General features: G+C 39.3%; 1 long non-coding RNA gene across 1 annotated transcript; it reads left to right on the plus strand.

Moving 5' to 3' along the window:
* The first annotated feature begins 1,511 nt into the window (after positions 1-1,511).
* On the plus strand, positions 1,512-13,522 carry LOC103879156. Its single transcript, XR_004178643.1, has 3 exons — positions 1,512-4,472; positions 9,206-9,255; positions 12,921-13,522. It is a non-coding gene; the product is annotated as an uncharacterized LOC103879156 (long non-coding RNA).
* The last annotated feature ends 6,211 nt before the right edge of the window (positions 13,523-19,733 follow it).

Consider the following 19,733-nt stretch of genomic DNA (forward strand, 5'->3'; position numbering starts at 1 on the left):
TGCCTTCTTTCATAATCATATGAGTGGTTGCTAGCTAATTATTTTTTTAATGAAAAAAACTTGAGTTGACTAAGCCACATAAGATGTGATGCGAGCAGTGGAGAAATGTGTGTGACCGCAAGAGACCTGACCCAGGCGGCTGGAAGATGGTAGGGGCGGGAGGTTGACCCAGGCTAGGCCACGTGTGGAGCAGAGAGAATTTCAGAGATGAGACAGCAAAATACACAAGAGCTGAAAAGGACAAAACAGAAGCCAAAGCAGCGAGAGAAGCGACCTCTGAGAACCATCCAGCTACCTTCGAATACCCGTCTCATGCTGACTCTGAGTCGGGTACAACTTCGCAGGTGGCTCGGGGTGAACTAGAGGAGGGAGGGCACCTCTGGGATCAGCCCCGGGACCGCTAGGCGGCGGCGCTGGAGGCGGGGGCTTCCTGGCCCCGTGGGGCAAAGTGCACTCCTTCCTCCACCGCGTCTCAGGGCGCCGCGTTCTTTCCACTCTAATCTTCTTCTCTGACGCTTTCCTCTGATGAATTCTGGTGTACATATAATACAGAAACCATTCTCCAGAATGCCTACACCTCTTCTTCCATAAATTCTACAGGGGCGCTAAGTGGCCAACTTGTGGTTCCCCGAGATGTCTGGGCTGTTTCCTACACACTTGCATTTGCCCTGCATTTGCAGCATTCCTTTGATTCCAGGTGGGCCTTTATCCCCCATTCATTTTGCCCTGGTTTGGAAGGACGGTTTTCCAGTTTCATTAGGGACACATCATTTTATCTTTGACTTCCACAGTCAGCAATTAGAATCTAGCTGGGTCCTGTTGGCTCATGCCTGTAATCCCCACACTTTAGGAGGCCAAAGCAGGAGGATCACTGGAGGCTAGAAATTTGAGACCAGCCTAGGCAACATACGGAGACCCGTCCCTACAAAAACTTCTAGAAATTAGGCAGGCGTGGTGGTGTGCACCTGTAGTCCCAGCTACTGGGGAGGTTGAGGTGGGAGGATCGCTTGAACCCAGGAGGTCGAGGCTGCAGTGAACTATGTTCATGCCATTGCACTCCAACTTGGGCAACAGAATGAGACCTGTCTCTGAAATAATAACAAGAAGAATCTATTAGAGCCTTGGAAGTTTTCCTTTAAATTATTTATAATAGTGCTGTTCAACAGATACAAGTAAACCATGTATTTCATTTTAAATTTTCTAGTAGTCATATTAAAAAATAAGGCATAGAGATAAATTTTAATAATATATTTTATTCTTTCCAGTGTATCCAAAATATTATACTTTCTTTTTTTTTTTTTTTTTTTTTGAGACGGAGTCTCGCTCTGTCGCCCAGGCTGGAGTGCAGTGGCCGGATCTCAGCTCACTGCAAGCTCCGCCTTCCGGGTTCACGCCATTCTCCTGCCTCAGCCTCCGGAGTAGCTGGGACTACAGGCGCCCGCCACCTCGCCCAGCTAGTTTTTTTTTTGTTTTTTTTTTTAGTAGAGACGGGGTTTCACCGTGTTAGCCAGGATGGTCTTGATCTCCTGACCTCGTGATCCGCCCGTCTCGGCCTCCCAAAGTGCTGGGATTACAGGCTTGAGCCACCGCGCCCGGCCCAAAATATTATACTTTCAACGTGTAATCGATATAAACATTATTGAGATATTTTACATTTTTTTTGTACTAAGTAATTTTGGTACTAAGTAATTAGATTGTTCTATATCTCCATTTAATATTTAATATTGAGCAATGCTGCTGGAAATTTGCACTTGGAAAGGAACATGTTAATTTGGAGGATGTTAGCCATCCTGGACAGGAGGACCTCGGTTCTAGAGGGGAAGGCAGAGACCATGTCTTGTCTGGTATATATTTTTTTTTTTACAGTGTTTAGCACATTATCTCTTACATAATATTGTTCAACAAATGTTGATTAATTGAATACATGTAGGAATGAATGACGGAATAAATGATAAGCAGAATTAGCTCACTGCCATCACCTGTGCCCAGAGACTGGTTTAATAGAGATCAACTGTCAGCCAGCAATGGCGATGTGTTAGATGACACACAGCTCGATCCTATATATTCAGAGGAACGAAAGATAACCTGTCTTACTAGGTAGAGAGACAGTAAAACTTACTGCTGTCCTAAGTTATCACCTCCAGACAAATCACTAAGTGAAAGGTTGTAACTTTTTGTCTTCCTTATCCACATGTCTTTCAACTAGTCAGTAATCTTTCTGTCTCAGGCCGAGTTCTTTATCTGTAAACAGAAACAGTATTTTAGAGGAACCGTTTATGTCATCTCCAAATACTTAGTTTCCTAGAATGTGTAGCTTTTCCCCTCAGACCCATTGCATTTTTCCATTTTTATAACCACTAAATATTGTTGGAGTTTTGTTGGTTGCAGGACATTTCCTGGAATGTTTTTGTTTCATATCTTTGTGGTTAAACACCCATTGTCTGATATGAAGGAGAAAGAGGTCAAGAAAACCCACAGGGAACCTTGAGCAAAGGGTGGAAATGCCACTAATAATGGCAACAGGACACCTACAATATGGTGAAATCTTGTTTTGCATGATTTCTGCACACCAGAAAAGACTTGGTAACTAATCCTCAAGTCCCACGAACTCTGACTTTTTTTTTTGTTTTTTTTTTTAACCTACTGGGTTAGAGAGGAAAAGAATTTCAACATACATATTATGGAGATAAAAAAGGCAGAGAAAAAAAAAAAAGAACAAGACCAGGCTCAAAATGACCTTACAGTTGGGTAGTTTTGGGTAACGCAATCCTTGGTGAACCTCAGTTTCCTCATCTTTGAAATGGGAATGTCTATCTTAGCACAGTGCTGAACATAGAAAATATTCAATACTTTGCGTATCTACCCCAGACATTTATTTCTTTTCCTAGACTCATACAACTTACTCTTAATGTGCATGTGATTTCTTGTTAATCAGATAGTTAAAGCTCAATAATGTAAAACTAGGGACTATTACAGTCAAAATGATTCATCCTGAAGTCTTCTAGTTATTTTATTTGTGACTTTGAATATACATTTTCATAGAATACCCTTGGTAAAACTAAATTTAGAAAAATGAAGTCACACATTTACTTAATAATACCAAATTATCTTCTTGGATTCAAATTTTACAAATGTTGGATTGATAGAATTCTGAAGATAATTTGGCAGAAGATATTTCTGTATCAATATGTTGTACCATCTGCTCTTTTGAAATAATCTAATGACACAGACAAAACATTAAAATGTGTATATTTGTTATTTGGTTGGTAAATAATTGAAGGCTCATTAACTAATTTTTATGAGATTCAAAAATCTCTGGTAGACTTTCTGATTTTAGTGTAATTTTTCAATATGTTTATTTTATGGTAAAATGAATTAATGTTAAGTGACCTAATTTATTTTGTATACATTATCTTCAATAGAAACATTATCCCTTAATAAACTGCTGGAATAGACTGACCTTTTTTTCTGTTTAAAATCTCAATTGATCAGTTTGTAAAATTCAGTTTCCTTTCGATATCATACCAGTTGTTGTCTAATTATGGCCATGACCATAAATTTTGCCTAAGGCATTTCAGTTGGTTTTTCATGTGAATCAAAGCTTTGGATACTTTATATCCAAGATGTTAGATGGCAAATTCTATAGTGTTCCAAGGTCACAGTATTGCGTTTAAGACATATTGGTTTTATAACCATATTTTTCCCCTTTAAATTATGAGTACTGTGAGTCTCTGGTAAGTAGCTCCAAGGCTTCAAAATACAACATTTCAGTCAACAGGGGGCAGTAGTGGTAAGCCAGAGAGGACGCAACAGAGACATAATTAGAGGAAGACGGATGGTCAGATAGAGATATTTTATTAGTAAAAGATGAGATTGAACCAACTTTTATTCCAAATTGGTACCATTTTAAATGTTCTTATTTTAACTGTACCTGTTATGGGCCTAATAAGCCACAAAAATAAACACAGTGTGGGGTTACTATGACCATCAGGTTGACAGAATGAGCTGCAGTGTTGGCAACATGGCTGCATTGGTTCACTCAGACAGAGAGAAGGAGATGAGGGAAACCAGAAATTAGGTAATGGGCTTGCAGCCCTGGGGAGAGCCCCAGCTGTGCTGTGTAAATGCGGATGACCAGGTCTTTTCCCCTCCCACCCCACACTTTGGAAAGTGCCTATGGGAGAAGATGGCGGCTGCACCCATGGCTTGGCAAGGAATCACTCCCGAGTGATTCTGACACCCTGTTCTTGGAGAACCATGGGGCTATGTAGAAGGGTGTAGTCAAGGGCAGATCCAGTGAATATAAGAAGGCGAGAAAGACCAGCGCACAGGCAGTTGAACTAGAAACAGGAAGGTCGGAATTGCAGGGCGTAGGAGTGAAGCATTTCCAGCTTGCGTCAAGAGGACTGTTGAAGGAGAAGCCAGCCGTTGGAGGGGAAGCTCGGGGAGCGTTCCTCCAGGATACGAGGAAGGTAGTGTACCAAGATGCTAAAAAGGCTGGGGATGGTTTCGGGGCTTGTGGGAGTGGGCCCAGTGGAGGAGGGGAGGAAAGCAAAGGACAGAGGAGAACTGTAGGCAAGGAATTCAAGTGTGTCCAGAAAGTCAGAACATGCCTGGGTTGAGAAAGTGGAATAGAAGGTCAAGGCGGGGATATGCCAGCTTCCAAGAACAACAACAGAGGCCCCGGGCGCAGGTTTTGGGAGGAGCAGGCTCATATATTGTGAAGGAAGCCTTAAACCAGATAGAGATCCTCCATTTTCTAGTTCTACTTGCAGATTTGCTTTATAACCCAGAGCAAGTCACCTAACCCACTGGGCCTCATTGTTTTCTTGTCTATAAAAAGAGGGAGTTAATCAGGACCAGTGCTTTTCTACCTTGGTTACACATCAGAATCACCTGGGATTTAAAAAAATTCCTCAGACTAATGAAGCCAGTTTTTCTGGGGGGCGGTGGAGCTAGCTCCCAGGTGATTGCAGTGGGAAGCTGAAATTGAGAACCAGTGATCTAATCAGTGCGTCGCTGACTTTAACATACATGAGTCACCCGGGGATCTTGGTCAAATGCCAATTCTGATTCTGGAGGTCTAGGATGGGCCCAAGGGTTTGCATTTCTAACAATCTCCCAAGAGTGCCCATGATGCTTCTGTTCTGTGGACCACAGTTTGAGTAGCAAGGGGCTAAGGGCCTTCTGTGGTTGATTGAGGGATATAATTTGTTCTAATAGGGATAACAAGAGACAGAGAGAAAAGAACTGTTCGTCTGTTGTTATTGAGATGGTATCATAGAAAGTGTCAGAATGCAGCAAGTGCCATGGATGACAAAGAGGTACTGATTTAAGACTGACACAATTAAAACATTAAGACACGATATCCTAACAAACAAATTCTCACTTGAAATGCATAACCATTGTTTGAAACAGACCTATTTTTTCTTTAACTTTTATTTAGTATTTTAAATTCCGGGGTACACATGCAGGATGTGCACGTTTGTTACATATGTAAATGTATGCCATGTTGATTTGCTGCACAGATCAACCCATCACCTAGGTATTAAGCCCAGCCTCCATTAGCTATTCTTCCTAATGCTCTCCCTCCCCTTGCCCCACCCCTGACAGGCCCCAGTGTGTGGTTGCTCCCCTAATGTGTCCATGTGTTCTCATCATTCAGCTCGCACTTAGAAGTGAGAACATGCAGTTGTTCGGTTTTCTGTGAAATAGATATTTTAGGTGCAGATGACTACAATTAAAAAATTTTAAAACAGACTTCAAAGTCCAAATGACCACACTTTTTAAAATTGGAAATAACTTTAATATAAAAAACACGAAAAAAGGACAAAATTATCTGCTTTTTTTTCTTATTTTAACATGTTGGAAGAGTAACTAAATCAAGAGCCTTATGCTGAAAACATCCTATATGCTCAAGCATCTTCTGGTGATGTGCATTCAATATGAGATAGCAAAAATAAAAAATAGCAGATCTGTATGATAATGCGCATAGTATTATGTACATGTTTACTGATAACATAGATAAGATGTGAATTAGGAGACAAATGTTTTAAATTTATTGGAACTTTTATCATTAAAAATGTATTTTGAAATATATGTCGAACGAAGACAGAACGAAGCTAGTCTTGAAGGGAGATTGCTGGGTTGGGCAGGTGGAAGTCTGAAAAAAATAATAGTTCTGGAACAAACTGTCTGAGCCTGTGATAGACCTGCTCTTTCTCACCTGGAGACATTCTGAGACCTAGGTTTAATTGCCATTTCTTTTCTGTGTTTGGTGCGTCCATTTGTCATGCACCCACCTTCCAGGGCTATTTGAAAGCTTCAGGGTGTTAATGTCGTAGGAGAAAGTAGTTTGTCAATGTAAAAGCATTGTCCAGATGTAAATTATTATCATCTGGCTCTCTCTCACACTGAATCCACTTCTGCGACCTCTAAAGAGATAGAGAAAAAAGAAGAATCAGTGAAATGCTATCATGCTTATGAAGCAAACTGTGGGACTCTTACCAACCCAATTGCAGTAGAATTGCAAAATAGACTCTCTGTTGTCTGTTGTCTCTCCAGCCCTTGACAGCAAGCACACGTCTACACTGTGCCCAGCCAGGCTCATCACTCATATCACAGGATGGCCACTGCATCTAGTTTTCTTCAACATAGACCTAAAAGCCTGGATGACATCATCATCGCCATTGTGATTTTTTTTGTGAAAGTGAAGTGGAAATTGTACATGTTTGATGTACATAGAGGTGACTTGCGCTGCTATTTTTGAAGGCCTTTAAGGATATTGTGTTAACCAAGAAATTCATACTTCTGTTCAAAATATTTTGGAATATGAGTGACACAAGTGTTTTATTTTTGCATACAGGTTACACAGTATCATAGTAAAACTACTTTGTAAACTGTGAATTGTTCAGTGCATTCCTGGTGGATGTCTCTTGTTGGATGTCTATTCAGCCTTCAGCCAGATAGATCTGAAAGGCAATATTCATTATCTTTCCCTTCTAATTGGCTCTTCATTTCTGTTTCCCTAATTTACCCCAGTAAACCCTTGGAGACATTCAGGCGTGAAATGCTATGGATTCTTTTCACTGTGGTATTTGCAGCATCCACCCTTCATCTGGGTACTTGCTGCAATTGTCCTCTTTGCGCTTTTTGCATAGACTTTTCCAATAATCCCTAACTGGTTTTCTGGTTTGAAAAAAATGACAAAATTATCTGCTTTTTTCTTATTTTTAATGTGTTAGAAGAGTAACCGAATCAAGAGCCTTACAGCAAGCACCATTTTGATTAGGTCACTTGCCTCTTCCATGAGTATCTTTGCATCCTACTCCCAACTGGTATTTGTTCTCAGACCTCTCCTCTCATGTCCCCTGGCCTTGTCATCCCCAAACCTCACTCAACATTAGAATTAGCACCTACCACCTCCTATGGGACTTGTGTGATTGTTTAATCCCTTCCATTTGATTATAAAGTGCTCTGAGGCAACGACCTTATTTGCCTTGTTACCCCCCAGGACACATATTAACTGCCTAATAAACATTTCTTGTATGAATAAATGCCTAGTGAAAAGGGCATAGGAGTTTATTACAGGTGGTTCTTTAAAAGGAGTTAACTGTTTTTCCAGTTACCTGGGGCTCCATTGAACTCTATTGTCTGGCATTTTGCCAATCACACTTCTCTTTAACAATATTCATGATGATAATTGGTGTTCATGGTGATTACCCCAGGGCTGTACAAACTCTTAAAAGGCCTTCTCAGTCATTTTTTAAAAAAGACCATATGAAGATGTTTGTTTCTCGTTAAAGGATTCATTATATGTATTATCATAGATTATCAATTTTCAAGGAATTAAAACACAATAAAAATCACAGTAATATCACATTGTACATGAATATTCCTTTGATGATTAGTTCATTTGACAAATAATTAGCACACACTTAATATGTGCAAGTTAATAGAGTTATTAAGCAGGATATTCTACTCCAGTCAATTTATATATATTCAAAATGACTTTTTCATTGATTGTGCTAGATAATACTGGTTTACTGTAAATGGCATACAGTGTAACATTTAATCACTTTTTTTCAATATACATTAAGCAAAATTATGGCTCTTTAAAATAGTTTTTTTATAGAGCAATTACTAAGAAGTATACTTATTTCTTCATAAGTATAGAACTTATGAAGAAAAGTTCTATAAATCAAATCTGGTTCTTGGTTATTTCTTCAAAGACACCTGAGAACGGTTGGCTTTCTGATCTATTGGTGCATTTAGTCCCTGCGTCTGGACCTTGAGTGACAGCATGGCCACAGCTCTTCTCCCCATGTCTGCTCAGTCTGGGACAGAGTGGATCTGGCAATGCAGATTCTGCCTAGGCACTCGAAGCAGCGGCTCTCAATCTTGACTGCACTTTGGAATCACTTGGGGAATTTTAAAAACCACTGATGGCAGGGATTCCAATTTAATTGGTCTGAGATGTGGCACTGAATCTCTTTCATGGCTCCAGTCTCACTGGAGCCTCTCCCAGGTGACCCTGACTCCTGGGAGCCCAGTAACACATCCTCTGTCCTCTGTCATCCTATAGCCCAGGGGAAGTAGTAGCTTTCTACTGTGTGCTACTCTTAGTGTTTCCTTATCATCCCTGGTTGGCTTCTCAGCAATTCCATTACCCACCGCATAACCAATTCTGTGTATAACATTCCCTCTGTGGTTTGAATCCCAACATGGTTTCTCTTTTCCTTGTTCAGCTTTTCATCAGATCTTAATACAGCTGGTGGAGAAGGCAACAAAAAGTGGGATAAGCACTCTATGGGGCGACCTTGGACAGCCAGGCCTCATCCTGGGTGGGGGGCAGAATAGGCTTAGGCCCGTGGAGACAGGGGAATGGGTAGGACACAAGTTTCATGACCATTTCTAGAGGCCACTCCTTTAGAGCCAGAGACACCTGCAGATACTCTGTAACACAAATCTCATGGGAGAATTTAACCAAATATTACAACTTCAGCATTTTTGAGAATTTGATTTCCTTGTAACAGGTCACACATATATTTTATAAAGTCCGTCAGGAAGAAATTAATTTTTAACATGCCTTTCTATTGGCATCTAGGGTTGATGAATTAACCTGAATTAACCTTTTAGTCCATACTAGCAAAGCTGATGAAACTTCAATGTGAATTTGTTTTTAAATTCTAATTCCTTTTTACAGAACCTTGTTGTTGGCTTCTACTTCAAATCCATGACCAAATATTACATAAGGTAGGTTTGAAAAGCCTCATCTCACTTAAAACAAAACAAAACACTCAAAAAATGCCTGCTTTTTATCTTGTGTGGGTAAGAGGAGGTGCTCTGTTCTGTATTACTTATCTGTGTTGTCTCACTGGAGCTCTGCTGACAACTGACAGGTAAACAAGAGGAAGCAATTCCAGTTATCAAATGAAAGCTGCACGTATTTGTTGGTGATATATACAGGGACACTCAGGGCCTTCTTTCACGTAAGCACAGGGTAGATGATACGCAGACCCAGAGCCTTTTCTTCACACACATACCTACCTACCTACCTACACACACACACACACACACATACACATACACACACACACTCTCAGCTGATTCTGCAGCAGCCTTCACCCAACTGTGCTTTTGTAATGACCTTGCTGAATTGGGTTCCCATTTCTGCTGTTTTGCAGACCCCTTCAGAAAGCAATAGTAAACATCCTCTACATCTAATAGAAAGAGTTATGCAAGTCAAAGCTAGCATTTTTGTCTTCTTAGGAACATCACTGCTGTAAGCTAAGAGATTGAACCCCATTTATTTAGAACTGGAGTGTAATAAACACTTATCAAGCCTTATGTTTGAAGATATTCTATTATCTTCATTTTAAAGACAAGAAAACAGGTATACAGAGGTGAATAACATGCTGTTTTAGTCTGTGCTGCTATAACACAAGACCACAGACTGAGTAATTTAAGAACAGAAATGTATTTCTCATAGTAATGGAGGCTGGAAGTCTAAGATCAAGGTGGCAGGATCTGATGAGGGCCTTCTTGCTGCATACTCACATGGTAGAAGGTAGAGGGCAAAGAGAGTGAACTAGCAGAATGCTATGTGAAGCCTCTTTTATAAAGGCCTTAATCCCGTTAATGAAGAAGAAGCTCTTATGGTCTAATCACCTATTAAAGGCCCTACTTCTTAATACTATCGTATTGGCAACACCTGAATTTTGGAGGGGCGCTATTCAAACCACAGCTTATGCCAAAGGCTTCCAGTAGGAAAGGTGAAGTAGGAATAGGATTTGAATAGGCAGGATTGCTCCAGAATTTACACTCTGAATTACGCTATGAACTGCATTTATGGCCATGGTGATTTCAAGGGCTAGATAAGTCTGGTGTTTCTCTGTGCCTGAGCTAATAACTCCTGGAGAAAATTAAGGACTCAGAAAGACCCAGCAACTAATTTAAGTCATTAGTGACTATTCAAAGCTCTGTTCACATTGGTTTCCTAGGAAAGACAGCCAACTTGTTTAGAAAGAGGAGAGACAATTGCTGGCTTAGAAAGCTGTACAAAGCCTTTATTGTTTCTAGGAGGAGAGACTGTAACCGAAGATTGATAAGACAAATTACTTACTAGCTTGGCAATACAAAGTGCATTAAACACTTCAATTCAAACCACTAGTGACTAGAGGCTGGGAAAGTGGAAATTACCATTGCTCTATGCCCGGGCTCCCAGACAGGGCTGGCTTCATGGCAGTGTCACCTGTGTAATTGCATGGCTTAATGTTCTTCTGTGACTGTCTTGAAATTCTTAGTATGACTTCCTCTTTGGACTTGTGTTTTGTGATGATGTCTGTGGGCCAGTGTAGCCTGCGCATAGGCAGAGGGCATATGCCAGGCAGCAGTGCACACATGGATGAGTGTGGTGAGCAGCAGCCTAGGGCAGGTGGGCGGGGTGCATACACAGCGGTTGGCTGGGTCTCATGTGTGCGCCTCGGGGAAGTCCAAGCTACAGTGGTTTCTGAGGGGGTGGCCAGCCCAGCATCTGTAACAGCAGCAGCAGCAGAGGTGGCAATGGTAGCTCCACAAGTTATAGGAAATTTCAGAGGCAACGTTAAAATAACATTATATAATATTGTATTGACTAGACACGGTGGCTCACACCTGTAATCCCAGCACTTTGGGAGCCAAGGCGGGCAGATCACTTGAGGCCAGGAGTTCAAGACCAGCCTGGCCAACATGGTGAAACCTCCTCTCTACTAAAAATACAAAAATTAGCCAGGCATGATGGCACATGTCTATAATCTCAGCTACTTGGAAGGGTAAGGCAGGAGAATCATTTGAACCTGGGAGGTGGAGGTTGTGGTAAGCCGAGATCATACCACTGCACACCAGCCTGGGCAACAGAATGAGACCTTGGCCCAAAACAACAAAACAGAAAACAACAACAAAAAAGAACATTATATAACACAGTATAAATTCACATTTAAACTTAACTTCAGACTTACATAAAACTGATTCGGACAGAGATAAATCTTTTAGAAAAATTGTTCTGCAAGAATCTAGATGTAAAAAAATTTACATTTTGATGTAATGCATCAGAAGCTTATCCCAATGTACTATCCTGAAATAATCCCAGTAATGTTTTCACAACCATTTCACAAGTAGCTATTAAGTTACTCTTAATAGCTCTAGTAACAGTTACATACCTAGGAAGATACTTCTCAAAATTAAAAGTTATCCAAAAATTGTTTGTAATCTTGCATTTGCAAAAGTGACTGATATTGCTTTTAATTATATGCATGTATTAAAAATAAAGTTGCTAAATGTATAGATGTTGACAATCTAATATATTTCTAGACAAGTAAGCTAGAAAAATGTCACAATCAAATCAAGATACCACATTAATAGAATACAATCACTTATTACATTACATAAGACTGTAACACCAAAATATTATTTTGCAAATATACATGTTTATATTGCTATTCATGTACCACTATTACTTTTTTTGGAACAAGATTCTTTTCTTTTTTGAAATGGAGTCTCACTCTGTAGCTCAGGCTGGAGTACAATGGCACAATCTCGGCTCACTGCAACCCCTGCCTCCCAGGTTCAGGTGATTCTCCTGCCTCAGGCTCCCGAGTAGCTGGGATTACAGGCACGCGCCACCACACCCGGCTCATTTTTGTATTTTTAGTAGAGGCAGGGTTTCGCCTCTGACCTCAGGTGATCCCCTTGCCTCAGCCTCCCAAAGTGCTCAGATTACAGATGTGAGCCGCCACACCCAGCCTGGAACAAGATATTTTTAAAGGAAAATTTCTTATATTTTATTACCTTTTATAGCACTTTCTTTCTGTTTTTTTTACAAGAGGTCTTCATTTACTTTTTGCATTGGGTCCTGCAAATTGTTTATCCAGCCCTGCTCCCAGAAGGAAATTATATTACTAGAAGAAAGGAGACTGTGGTTCTCTAGCAAGAGTTCATCCTTCCTTCACCCTGATGAAGTATACAGGCATGCAACAGAGAAAACAGGCAGCTCAGGGTCAGGTTGAGCATGTGTCCTGAATCAGGCATCAGGCGTTGCCTCCCGGCATCGGTCCAGGCCATGCCTAGGTTTAGGAACAATCTGAGCTTGTTTTTCGGTTGCCAAAGCAGCACATGAGGTGTTGGATGACATTAAAGATGAAGGAAAGCTGAGGAGTAATTTTTTTTCTTTTTCTCGGTCCTTACTCTTGTAAAAAGTACCGGTATGTTTTATGAGTGTTTTTCGTTTCATCTTCTTGTCTTTCTCCAGAATTGGAGCTGGTCTATTAGGGAGAGGGAGATGACAGCACAGGATCCGCCGTGCTGGAGGTGACCCCGGAGTTGCCTTTTATTACAATGACCTTTACAAACGACTCAAGTCTTCCATTCTTCACTTTCTCCAGATATGGCTGTGAAGTGTACAATAATAGCTGATGCGTTTATGTGACACTGCTTTGATTCATGCTAAGGAACCAGCAGTTTTACCTACCACTGCTTTTGTGTATTAAGGCAAATGTCAACACTGTGGAAAAGGCAAGTAACATGCTAGTATTATTATGAAGGTTGTTTTGATCTTCCAGATGCCCTGGAAGTGTCCCAGGGACCTCCAGGGATCTGCAGACCACATTTGAGAAGCACCTTTCCATGGCATCATCTGAGGGATTCCCAGAGTGAGACCTGGGCCCCAGAGCTCAGAGGGGAAAAACAAATAGAACACACTAGGCAAACCTTTAAATGAATGGATTGAAACCTAAACACGTAAGAGTGCCAGTTACATTTTTAAAAGACTCTTCTGCACAAGTTTTGAGCTGAAAATGCTAGTAAATGAATTGAAGAAGAGTAGCAGTCACTGTGGAGACTTGCAATTACAGCCTAGAAGTTGAACTGGAGCTAATACTTAAAAACACAGAGCAGGCTGGGTGTGGTGGATCATGTCTGTAATCCCAGCACTTTGGGAGGCTGAGGTGGTCAGATCACAAGGTCAGGAGATCAAGACTATCCTGGCTAACATGGTGAAATCCCGTCTCTACTAAAGATACAAAAACAAAATTAGCCAGGCGTGGTGGCATGTGCCTGTAGTCCCAGCTACTCAGGAGGCTGAGGCAGGAGAATCGCTTGAACCCAGGAGGTGGAGTTGCTGAGCTGAGATTGTGCCACTGCACTCCAGCCTGGGCTACAGAGCAAGGCTCTGTCTCAAAAAAAAAAAAAAAAAAAAAAGAAAGAAAAAAAGCACAGAGCAAAAGTACAAGCAGGAGACCATCATGTGAGAAAATAATAGGGTTTTGGAGTATATCTCTTGGACAAACTAACATGTGAATAAAAGAAGATCCAGAGAGAAAAGCTACAGTTGGAGAAGAGGCAGTTGTTAAACTCATAAAAGAAGAAAATGTCTGAGATTAAGAACAACCTGAATGTGCACATTGAAACTATTCAAGTTCCAAGCAGAAGGGATGAGGAAAAACAACAACAACAATAACAACAACAACAAAAACAAACCCAGTCACTGAAGGTGATCTGGCAAATTCTTAAATTTCAAGAATAAAGAGAAAATATGATAAACTTCTAGACAGAAATAACCAGTGACTTAGAGAATCAGAGTGTCATTCAATGTTTCATGTGCAACACCTTACATGAAATGGAGGAGTGGCACCTGACTACTGAGAGAAAAGGACTGCAACCTGAGATCCTTAGACCCACTCAGGATGCCATTGGCCTTTTGGGGAGGAGGAAGGCATGCGTGTGCTGAGTTTCAGAGTAGGTTCTGAGTAGGTTGCCTATGCAGCTGGGTTAGAGGAAACTGCTAGAGGAAGACTGTAAGCAAACAGGACCACAGCACCACCCTCCTCCCAGTACCAGCAACCTCGCCAACAAAGACAGGAGCACATGAGGCAGAAAATAAACAGTTGTCAGCAGTGCACATATAATTAAATCCAATGACAGTAGTAGACCCTAAATGAGAATTCTGAAACTAGAAAAGGCAATTCTCTTGTTTTCTTTTTTCTTTTTTTGTTTTTGAGACAGGGTCTCACTCCATCACCCAGGCAGGAGCGCAATGGTGCAATCACGGCTCATTGCAGCCTTAACTTCTTGGGCTCAAACTAACCTCCCGCCTCATTTTTTTTTTTTTTTTTTTTTTTAGAGATGGGGGTCTCTCTATGTTGTCCCAATTCCTGAGCTCAAGTGATACTCCTGCCTCGACCTCCCAAAGTGCTGAGGTTACAAGAGTGAGCCACCACTGTGCCCGGCCAAGCAATTCTGGTAATCTGGAATGAAATACTAAGCTACTTTAGAAAAATGTAAAAGTTAGGGGTGAAGGAAGAATACAGTGAAATGAAGCAAAGTACTTACAGTATTTTATTCTGATCTGGATAAAGGTAGAGTGGAGCAGAATAGAGAAGTGAAAATATTCTAAAAGACTCACTTTATTGGGATAGATGAACTTGGTGAAGGAAATAAGTTACATATTGTTTAGTTAAATTATAAAACAGGAATATCTGCTTTCCTATGAGTTTCTAGAGAGACAGAAGACATTTACAGAATAGGAAATTATAGTAGAATAACAATATTTTTAAAAGGAAAATGTTAATAACAAGAAACTTTTGAAAACTAGTTAAAAAACAAAAGGAAGTAGAAGAGACAACAAAGTAAACCAAAGTGAACACAAAGTAAACATAAAATTAGACAGAATAAAATAAAGTACCTAAATATGATGAGGTCATCAAAAACAAGGAGAGTCCAAGAAACTGTCAGAGCCAAGAAAAGCCCAAGAGATATGATGATTAAATGTTATGTGATATCCCTGATGGGATCCTGAAATGGAAAAGAAGCATTAGACAAAACTAAAGAAATCTATTGTTTTTAGCTTTAACGAAAAGTGGAGTTCTAAGGCTACATCAGGTCTGACAAAACTGTGGAATGGGATGTAATTGGGCTTCTGATTTAAGCTTTTAGTGGAGATTGATATAGTCTTATGAGCCAGGAAATTGTGTTTTCTTCCATGTCTCAGCCCAGCTTTTTCTTGCTTGTCTGTTTCAGCAGTCTTTGATGTGGTAGGCTGACTTTCCAACCACGTGGTGGAAAATTGTCAGTGAGTTTCCAAATTTGTATTTCCTCTGATTAACAGACCATTTGGTCATTCGTTCATTCAATCATTCATATAAGAAACATTTTTGCTTGCCTATTACGTGACAGGTACACTACCATGTTTACTATGTTTTGAGGTTAAGATAAACCTGACATTATTCCATCCTTGGAGTTTACTAGGTAATAGGAGAGAAAGACATTACTCTATTACTTAAACAAATAACTGTATTACTACGAATGAGACAAGTGCCACGAAGAAAAAGTTCTGTGCATGATACCACTGTTCCCCAACCTAGTCTAGGATATTAAGGAGGATTTCCTGAAGGAAGTGGCATGAAATTGAGACCTAGGCATAAATAGGAGTTACCCAGCCAATAGGGACGGGAGTTACATACTCAACAGAGACAGATGTGGTGAATGCCATTATACAAGAGTTTGGTGATGGGCCAAGGGAGACAGGGAGAAAGTTGACCTATTTATCCTGAGCCCATCCTGAATATCTAGTACAAAGTGGATTCAATATGTTTCTATTTATTTAATACAATTTATTCATTTGTGACTACTAAAGAACATGCAATTTTTAAATGTCCATGTAATATTTACAAAAATAGTTGATTGTGTACTTGACCACATATGAAAACTTTAATCTCAACCAGATACCTTGGAAACATAGACAACATTGATATTTCCTAGGAAAATACAAATTATTAAAATCGAGTGAAGCAGTAGAAAATGAATAGACTGAACACTCAAGAAGAGACTAGAAAAGTGATTAAAATGTATTAGTGAAAAGTTAACAGGATTGGATAATTTGATAGCTGAACACTATTTAACCTTAAAGAATAAGCAATTCTGATGTGATTTAAACTATTTAAGACTATAGAAGAAGATAGGCAAGTTCTCGTTGTATTTGTAACGCCAATCTTATTACTAAAACTCTATGAGGATTCTGCAAAAAAGATCAATGCCATCTATTAGATGCAAAAATACTCTAAATGTGATTTGAGCTTGAGTAATCTCAAAATGTATTAACAGACCAATACGCTATGGCCAAGTAGAGTTTATTGCAAAACTGCAAGGTTATATGGGTTTCAGGAAATCCAGCAATATAATTCATTAAATCAACATATTAGAACAGAAAAATAAACATATCGGTTGATGCTGAAAAGTCATTTTGATAAAAATCCAGTACCTGTTCTTAACAACTTTATGAAAATATGTACATGAGGAGCCTTTTTAACTATGGGCCGGGCACAGTGGCTCACGCTTGTAATCCCAGCACTGTGGGAGGCCGGGGTGGGTGGATCACCTGAGGTCAGGAGTCTGAGACCAGCCTGGCCAACATGGTGAAATCCTGTCTCTACTAAAAATACAAACATTAGCCAGGCATGGTGGTGTGTGCCTGTAATCCCAGCTACTCGGGAGGATGGGGTGGGAGGATCACTTGAACCCAGGAGCCGAGATCGAGCCATTGCATTCCAGCCAGGGCGACAGAGCATGACTCCATCTCAAAAACAAAAACAAAAAACTGTGACAAAAACTACAAAAATAAGCAAATGTTATTTTAAACAACAAAACACTAAAATCACTTCAATTGTTATCAGGAATCAGATAAGAATGCTTGATCTTACCATTACTATTGTCTTAGAGGTTCTAGTAAATGCAGTGGGAAAAGGCAGTAAAATAATTTGTCAATGCCAGGTATGGAGGGGCATGCCTGCCTATAGTCCCAGCTACTCAGAAGCCTGAGGCGGGAGGATCCTATGAGCCGAGAAGTTCGAGTCCTAACTGGGCAACATAGCAAGACCCCATCTCTAAAATAAAATTTTAAAAATAACGATTTATATAAACATTGGAAAAGAAAGATTAAAACTCTACTTTTGTTGATAATATTATTGTATTCCTGAAAAACCCAACAGACTTAAGAAAGACAGTATTTGAGTTGATGAGATAATTTGATAAAATGGGGACATATAAAATATGCACATGTGATAATCAACAGCAAAAGTCATCCAACATGGAAATGGAAAAAATTAATTCATGGCTGCAATACAATGCAAAGAAATCCTGTGTGAAGAAAACTATAAAGTCCTGAGAACAAAACTCAAACAAATGGAACAGCATACTAAGTTCTAGAGGTAAACTAAGTTTTTAGATCTGTAGACTGAAAATAATTTAAATGTTAGATCTCCCCAAATGCATTATATACATCAATATGTATATAACATATGTAATATTGATGTATATCATTATGCAATATATTGCAATTCCAATTAGAATCACACCATTTGCAAATAATATTAAGTGATCTTAAAGTTTACATAGAAAATTAAATGCCCAGGAATAAAACGTGTGAAAAGAATAGTGAGTGCAGATATTAAAACACACTGCAAAGTCACTATAATCAAATATATAAGTCACTTATGGTTTTTTAAATAAACAAGTTAGAGTGATTGAATAGCAAATCTTTCAACTAGCTTCCAAAATATATGCAACTTTAATATATTATGAAGTTGCTATTTCCATTCAGAGTGACAAGGAAGGTGTTGACTCTCCATCCAGGAGAAAATAGAAATGAGCACTTGTCTCTCAGAATATAGACAAATAAATTCCAGGGAACTGAAGACTTCAGTGTAAAAATAAATAAACGAATAGATAAATGAATGAATGAATGAATTTGCAGAAGAAAGTCTAGAAGTCTATACATACAATTTAGGGTTTGTAGAGACTTCTTAACCAAGACAAGAAACCAAAATCTGAAGGAGATTGAAACAAGGTCAATGAGAAATTGTAGAGTTAAAAATACATTTACATCACAGATGATAGATAAAAGTTAACATCTTTAAACACCAAGAGTTCTTGCTAATAAGCAACAAATAATAGAAAATAGACATAAATGGATAATCACCCAAAAGTATATACAATGGCCATAAACATATAGATGTCAAAATTATTAGTGCTTAAGGGAATGCAAATTTGTGTCCCTTTATAGCTATGTAATTATATATGTAATTATAACTATGTAAATATATATGTAATTAACAAAAAAATAATAGAATGACAACACTATCCCTCCCTTTAAAGGTAAGAATGCAGAGAGGAAAAGGCGGTGTCATCCTTTGCAAATGAAATGTGAATTGTTAAAGCCATTTTTAAATTGCAGTATGACTATATCTTCATTTTTAAAAATAAAAATTCACTACACTTGTGTGAACCAGTTTCACTCCTGGAAAGCTATTCTAAATAATAGAAATACGTAATAATATAATTTCATAAGAATATATATATACAATGTTCATTATAGCATTATTCATACAATTAACATTCTGAAATAAGGTGAATCCTCATAAATAGGGGGATGTTTTAATCCATCTTTATCATAAAATATTATGCAACCCTTAAAAACAATAAATTACCACAAAACCAGTTCAGTTGGTTAGGATTTCTTTGATGTATTACTGAGAAAAGTCTAGGTGCAGAAAAATGTATAATACTGCATTTCTGTGAATACTATTAAACAATGACAAAACTATGTATATACATAGGTATTTGTATATTAGTGGGTGTATGTGTTTATCTACAACATTAGGTTGTCAACATGGAGTACTTAGTATGGTTAGAAGGAAGGAGGGAAGAAGGGAGGGAAAGAAGAATGGGAGGAAGGAAGAAAAGGGAAGAGTTAGAGTTATAGAGTTAAAGGAAGGAAGGAAGGAGGAAAAGGAAAGAAGGAAGAGAAGGAAGAAAAGGAGAAAGAAAGGAAGGAGGAAGGGAGGGAAGAAGGAAGGAAGGAAACAAAAGAAAGAAGAGGGAGGGAGGGAACGGGAATTATTTAAAAAACCAGCCTGTATGCTAAGGTCCCCTTTTATGTTCTCTTTGTGGAATATAAAAACCAAAAAGAATGTTGGGCTGGCGCTAGGGGAGCTTTCAGCTCACTTTTTCATCAGGCCTGGCTTTCTACCTTTTTGTTCCTGTAGCTACTATCTCCTGCCAGCAATCATTTTCCACTGGGCACACTGGGAGAATTTTTTTCATCTTTCTAGCCTGTTAAATAAACACAGGAGCTCCATGTTCTTGAGGGCGCCGTTTGTCAGGTTGTGTTCGTGCCACAGAAACGAAGAGACCGCTGTACAGCC

This window comes from Papio anubis, chromosome 15 (assembly GCF_008728515.1).
Source record: "Papio anubis isolate 15944 chromosome 15, Panubis1.0, whole genome shotgun sequence".
Lineage (NCBI taxonomy): Eukaryota > Metazoa > Chordata > Mammalia > Primates > Cercopithecidae > Papio > Papio anubis.